Consider the following 7,866-nt stretch of genomic DNA (forward strand, 5'->3'; position numbering starts at 1 on the left):
GCAAAAGAATCAATGGATTCTATTCCAACCTGATTGAGAACCGACAGATGATTAGCCGTGCTGTGATAGAGCATAGGAACGTTTTCACTGAGAGGACGGGATGTAGCCATCAACCATGGGTGATGCCTCCAGACGATTAGCCGTTCGAGTGACAGCCGCATAGGATCATTTTCCTGAGAGGATTGAAAGTAGCCACCGATGATGGTGATGCCCTACATACAGCTTGCCATGGAAAGGAGTAAGAAGGATTGAAGGAAGAGTGAGTAGTGAAGTAGAGTTTCAAGAGGAGCACAACATCTCCACACACCTATCTGAAATTCTCACTATTGATTTACATAAGTATTTCTATCCCTTTTTATTTTCCAATTATTATTAATTTTCGAAAACCCATAAACCAATTTAATCTGCCTAACTGAGATTTACAAGGTGACCATAGTTTGCTTCATACCAACAATCTCTGTGGGATCGACCCTTACTCACGTAAGGTTTATTACTTGGACGACCCAGTACACTTGCTGGTTAGTTGAACGGAGTTGTGAATTCAACTGGTGCCATAATAATGATTTTATACAAGTACAAAAGAATATGGATCATAATTTCATCCACCACGTACGCGACGGTGTTGGTATATGATTTTTTAATGAAAACGTGGCCAGCGAATTCAGAAGGGTTGTGGGGCCCAATCCCAACCAACTTTGGCGCCAAAAATGCTATTTAAAGCCAAGGATTGAAGAATAAAAGGGGGATTGCATCATTCACACTCATTAGGATTAGTTTAGAGTTAGTTTTAGAGAGAGAAGCACTCACTTCTCTCTAGAATTAGGATTAAGATTAGGTTTAGTTCTTAGATCTAGATTTAGATTCATGCTTTCTTCTACTTTTGATTCTCAATTCTTGTTGTTACATTCATCTTCCTCTATTCTTTTGTTGTAATTTCCTTTATGTTGCTTCTACATTTTGTTGTAGATCTACTCTTGTTCCTTCTATTTTCTTTCAATTCAATTTGAGGTAATTCATAATAATTGTGTTTCTCTCGATTGTTGTTAAAAATTCCTTGCAATAATTGTTGTTAGATTTCATTGTTGTTGTCAATTTACTATGCTTTTCTTTCATGCCTTCTAAGTGTTTGATAAAATGCTTGGTTGGATTTTAGATTAGATTTTGTTCACCTTGGCCTAGGTAGAGTAATTAGTGACTCTTGAGTTATCTAATTCCTTTGTTGATTGATAATTAGAAGTTGCTAATTGATTTGAATGCCTCTAAAGCTAGTCTTTCCTTTAGGAGTTGATTAGGACTTGAGGAATCAAATTGATTCATCCACTTGACTTTCATCCATGGTTAGAGGTTAACTAAGTGGTAGCAATGAACAATTTGTGGCCGCAATTGAGGAGGATAACTAGGATAGGACTTCTAGTTCTCATATCTTGCTAGGAGATTTGTTAGTTGTTAGTTTATTTTCTTTGCCATTTGTATTTCTTGTCTAAAACCTCAAAAAAACCCCAAAATATCTCAAAACCAATAACAAGACACTTTATTACAATTCCCCAGTTTATAGATTATAGAGGTTTGTTACTTGTGACAAACAAATTTTTGTATGAAAGGATTAGTGTTGGTTTAGAAACTATACTTGCAACGAGATTTTATTTGTGAAATTCTAAACTGTCAAAAATTAATTCATCAAAATGGCCCCGTTGCCGGGAATTGCAATGGTATTATGTTATTGGTCATTGTACATATGTGAATAGTGTGAATATCTTGCTTTTTGCTTTATTTGCTAGTTATAGAATTTTGTTTCTCTTGTTTTCTATTAGGTTTTGATTTTTGTTTTCTCTTTTCATCATGAATTCTCACTTTAGCTACGAGTGTAATTACAACTATGTTGTAGGAAGTGGAGATTACAATAAAGAGATGTATCAAGGCTGGGATACTCGAAGGTGGGAGGAGCCATATGCATATGATCAATCCTCATAGCAACAACCTCCACCAATGCACTATGAACAAGAGCCACTTTTTGATGCATATCAATCCAATGGCTATGGTGAATCTCCTTGTGACTTTCAAGAACCACTACCATATGCCTATGAGTCATATCCTCAACATGAACCATACTCACAAGCCCTCTACCACCAAGCACCTCCATATGACCATAATCCATATCCATCCTACCAAGCACCTTTTGAACCATATGAGCCATGCATGGAACCACCATTCCAATATCCATACTCCCAAGAACCACCTCAATATATACCACCATACCCCTACCAAGAAGAACCACCTTCCTATTATGACCCTTTCTCCAAGACAATGAACCCTCTTATCCACCCTAATCCCCAATGGATGAAATCCTTGACCTTATACTTCAAGGGCAAGGAGAAATGCAAAGGGAGATGCTAGAATTCGTGGCTACCTTGACCAAGGTAGTAAGCACTTTGGCCTCCCAATGCTTGAGCACTCAAAGCACTCCTATGGTCACATGTGGAGAATTAATTGAAAAGCATAGCATGAAGGAGAGATTGGAAACTCCGATGGAAAATGAGGGATATTATTTTGTATTAGAGCAATTGGAGGAGCCTATGATCATTGAAGAAGAGGAAGAAGTGATTGAAGACATAGGAGATGCAAAACCTCCTTAGGAACCTAGAGTCGAAGAGAACCTCTCCAAGGCGATTGAATTTGATATTGAGGAGGAGAGTGCACAACCTCCAAAACAAATTTTGAATGAAGAATTGGAGAGAATGAAGCAAGAATTGAGTTCCCTTGGTGATGAAGATCATGCATCCAATCTTCTTGGTGAAGAATTCTTTGAATTTGAAGAACCTTCTCCTAATGAATTTGAAAGTGATGTGGAGGTAGATTTCTCTCGTCCTCCGATTTATGACTTGAGTGATGGAGAAGAGTTAGATGAAGTTGATGAACAAAGGATTGAGAATGAAGAAGTTTATGAAGAGGTGGAGATTAACGAGGAAGCAAGCAAGGGAGTAGAGCTTGCTAGCACATTGGAGATACCTCTCCCCAAGCCATCACCATCCATTCTTTCATTCAAGTGGGTAAATTCCTTATACTCAAGCTTTATTATTCCCCTTGAATATTGTTTGATTGAAACAGATGGTCAACTTAGACATATTTGTGGCTTTAAGAGTAAAAAGAATATGGTTAGTGGTTGGAAATGCCATTATAGGTTCACCGTGGTTACATATTCAAAGCTTAATAGCAAGAGTTGGTGTAGAACTAGATTGCTTGGGTCTAGGATGATGTTTGGTCATTTATTTGAGAATTCACTTTGCTCACCACCCACATGGACTAATGATAATCAACTTGGAGATGGGTGTGAAAACAAAATATGGGATCCGGGAACACATGAGGATCAACTTTGGGAGCCCATGGTTTGTGAAGAATTCCATCAAAGCTTGGAGTTATTAATTTTGAAGAATGGTGCTTATTGGAGACTCAAGCATTAATGGATATTCCAAGATGAGTTTAAGCACAAGCCACCTTGAGAAGTGCAACTTAAGGACAATAAACAAAAGTGCTGGGTGGGAGGCACCCCACCATGGTAAATTCTTTTCATTTTTCTCTTTTGTACATATTGGTAATTAGGTTAATTTCATGTTTAGTTTAGTTTGTTGAGTTTATTTGGTAGTTTAGTATGTTAAATAAGGTTTTATGGTGTTTTGGTAGCTGTTTGGAGGTTTGGAACGCTTGGATTGGTGCAAAACATAGAAAAATTTTTGAAAAATAGAGCACTATCCACGCGTGCGTACACCTGGTGCGTACGCGTACCCAAGCTTTTCGGCCATGCCACGCGCACGCATACATGACGCGTCCGCGTGGATGCAAAAGTTCCACCCCCAGCCAATGACCCGAGAGTTGCGCTTGTACTATGCGAACTTTGTGCCTGAGGCACAAACATCAACCTGCGCGTAAGCGCGATGGACGCATGCGCGCCTCATCTCCGATTCACCAGGAACGTGTACGCGTACCTTGCACATACGCGTCGAGCCCACTCCACTACCATATGCGCGTGCGCGGCTGCCCTTCCTTCAACACATCTCTTTTCTTCTCCTCTTTCCATTTCCTTCCTTCTCTTTTCTTCTTCCCTTCTTCTACCCCTCATCCAACACTCCCAAACACCATTGATAACCATTTATTTTAGTCAACTAATTAGTTAGTTAGTTAGTTGATTAGTTAGTTTTAGTTAGTTTTCATTTCGTTTTCTCTTTTTCATTGTAAGTGTTGGATTGTTATTCTTGTTTACCATTAATTGCTGCTGAGTATTAAAAAGGGATGTTATCTTAACATAATTATGTTTATAAACTTTGTTGGACTCTATTGTTGAGGTTATATTTTGCTACTTGGTTTTGAGATTTTTTTCATGCTTACCTTTTAAGAATACCAAGTACATGACATTGCCTTCAAGCTTTTACATCCTTTTGAATTGCATGATTTGGCCACCATGTGATTTGAATCCTTTTCTTTGCCTAGGCAATCTCTTGATGGATGATGTTGTGCAATTACTTCAATGCATTTTGTTTCTTATTCATATGCATCCATGTGTTTTTAGCTTGAATGCTTTCCTGCTTCTTCAATGCTTGTTTTACCTTACAAGTTCACTTAAAGCATCTCAAGCATACTAGGATAAGTGAAGTGTATACTTCTTTTGTGACATCACTTTTTATGTTAATGTGTGTTCTACAAGGCGCCCAATTTAGAATTCACACACCTATTTGTCATTCATGTCACACTAATTCACTCACTTAATTCTAGTGATTTACCTCATTCCAACAATGTATGCTTTCTTGCTTTTATATCTTCTCATCTTATGGTGTTATTTTCTATTTTTCATGATATGATGCACCACAATCAATAACAGAAGTGGAAGAAAGAACACGCAACAACCAGGTTGAACTACCAGCTGAAGTTAGCAATCCAGAGAGTCGTCGTACCCCCTTGCTCATCTTTGAATGCACCGAGGACGGTGCAAACTTTTAAGTGTGGGGAGGTCGTCCGACCAATCGGTGATTTTGGGTGACAAATTTCTAATCCCAACACTTTTGCATTTCATTTTAGGTTTTTAGGATTTTTACTTGCATTTTCTTAATTTTTCATACATATACAAAATAAGCTTAGTCAAAATAATGAAATTTTTCAAGATTTCTATCTATAGGGCACCTCAATTGATTTGAGTGAAAACTTTTCTTAGAACTTGCTTGAATTATATATATTATGGATCATGTTTTTGAGCTAAGAACACACAAGCTTGTGAGATTCGAGCCTAATGGTGTGGTTACATCTTATAACCACTTATTTTTCCTTCTTGTGTGCATTATTCTCTTTCTATGATTGAGATCTTTGATTTGTTTGATTTTTTATGTCCATTATTTTGTGTATTCATGCATTTATATGATTGAGGCCATCAATTCATTAGCGCACTTACCCTAATAGCCTACCTTTTATCTTCTATTGTTAGCCAACTTTGAGCATATGCTTAACCCACTTGTTCTTATTTTAGCACATTACAAGCCTTAAAGTGAAAAACAATAATTGTCCTCTATTTGGATCTTCGATTAGCTTAGGCTAGTATGTGTGAGTATCATTCAAGTGTGGGAACCTTGGGATGTTGGGGGAGTAAAAGGGTAGTTTTGTATTTTTATTGGAAATATTGGGAATTGGGTACATACTCATGTATTAATTAAAATGTATAGACCTTATGCATTGATGTTCTTGTATGTAGCTTGAAAGAAAGAAAAATAAAAAAATGAGAAAAAGAAAAGAAAAAGAAAAAAATATAATAAATGTGAAAAAAAAGAAAAGAAAAAAAGTAGAAAAAGAAATAAAAAGAAGAAAAAAATAAAAATGGGACAAAATACCCCAAAGCAAAGTGTAGCTCAATAAAATTGATGCATAAGTGTTGTGAAATGAAAAGGGATACATGAGTATGTGAAAAAGTGAAAAATGGGTAGTTAGGTTAGAACTTAATTGTATAGGATGTCATAGGCTAGGTGGGAAGTCTAAGCCTATCAAAGATTCAAATTTCAAACTCACTTAACCATATATGCATCATACCTTGACCCTAGCCCTATTACAACCAATGAAAAGACCTCATGATAATTGTATGCATGCATGAAATAAATGTTGATTTTTAGATGAAAAACAAATCTTGGAAAGCATGATTAGGAGAGAATTGAGTGAATCAACACTAAACACTTGAGCGAATAGAGTGCAAATACATCCGGTGAGGGTTTGATGCTCAATTACATGTTTCCACCTATGATCATCTTCTTTCATGCAAGTTTGTAAAAATATTTAATAGCTCAATTCAATTGTGGTTTGGCATGGTTGTTAATACCTTTGGCCCTTGTGCTTATATATGTATTCTTGAGTAATTAATTTATTTCGACCGAGCAATTGCATTCATGTAGATAGTGCATATAGGTAGATTGCATTTAGTTAGTTTCCATTGAATAAATGCCATACCCTTACTTCATTCTTGGTTTAAGCATGAGGACATGCTTGGTTTAAGTGTGGGGAGGTTGATAAACTCCATTTGCAGGGTTTATCTTATGCCTCATTTAAGGGATTTTATGACCTTTTACCCACATTTATTCAATGAAATAGCATGGTTTCATGATTGTCTCCCAATTTGTGCTTAAGTGTGAAAACATGCTTTCTAGGTCCTTAATTAGCTAAATTTAATTCACCTTTGATTCCATTAGATGCCTTGACTTGTTTGTTAAGTGATTCCAGGTTGAAAAGGGTTAGGGAAGGATCAAAGGAGTGAAAAGAAAGCATACAAAGTGGAGAAGATCATGAAAAGTGGTAGGCGAAATTGTGATTTCTGATAATGGCATTCATGTTCGTTCTCTCCCTGGTAACGGCACCAAAAACTTGGTGCATGATACCATGGTCCAAACATAACTTCACAACTTCGCACAACTAATCAGCAAGTGCACTGGGTCATCCAAGTAATACCTTACGTGAGTAAGGGTCGATCCCATGGAGATTGTTGGTATGAAGCAAGCTATAGTCATCTTATAAATCTTAGTTAGGCGGATAATAATTGGTTATGGAGTTTTTGAATAATAATAATAAATAAACAGAAAATAAAGATAGAAATACTTATGTAAATCATTGGTGGGAATTTCAGATAGGCGTATGAAGATGTTATGCTCTTTTTGAATCTCTGCTTTCCTACTACCTTCATCCAATCCTTCTTACTCCTTTCCATGGCAAGCTGTATGTAGGGCATCACCGTTGTCAATGGCTACATCCCATCCTCTCAGTGAAAAGGTCCAAATGCTCTGTCACGGCACGGCTAATCATCTGTCGGTTCTCGATCATGTCGGAATAGAATCCATTTATTCTTTTGCGTTTGTCATCACGCCCAACAATCGCGAGTTTGAAGCTCGTCACATTCATTCAATCCCTGAATCCTACTCAGAATACCACAGACAAGGTTTAGACTTTTTGGATTCTCATGAATGCCGCCATCAATTCTAGCTTATACCACGAAGACTCTGATTAAGGAATCCAAGAGATATGTGCTCGGTCTAAGGTAGAACGGGGGTGGTTGTCAGTCACACATTCATAGGTGAGAATGATGATCAGTATCACGGATCATCACATTCGTCATGGTGAAGTGCAACGAATATCTTAGAATAGGAATAAACTGAATTGAATAGAAAATAGTAGTAATTGCATTAAAACTTGAGGTACAGCAGAGCTCCACACCCTTAATCTATGGTATGTAGAAACTCCACCGTTGAAAATACATAAGTGATAGTGGTCCAGGCATGGCCGAATGGCCCGCCCCCATAAACATGATCAATAGTCTCCTAAGATGAATAATAGAATAAAACTGAGACCAAA

This window comes from Arachis duranensis, chromosome 3 (assembly GCF_000817695.3).
Source record: "Arachis duranensis cultivar V14167 chromosome 3, aradu.V14167.gnm2.J7QH, whole genome shotgun sequence".
Lineage (NCBI taxonomy): Eukaryota > Viridiplantae > Streptophyta > Magnoliopsida > Fabales > Fabaceae > Arachis > Arachis duranensis.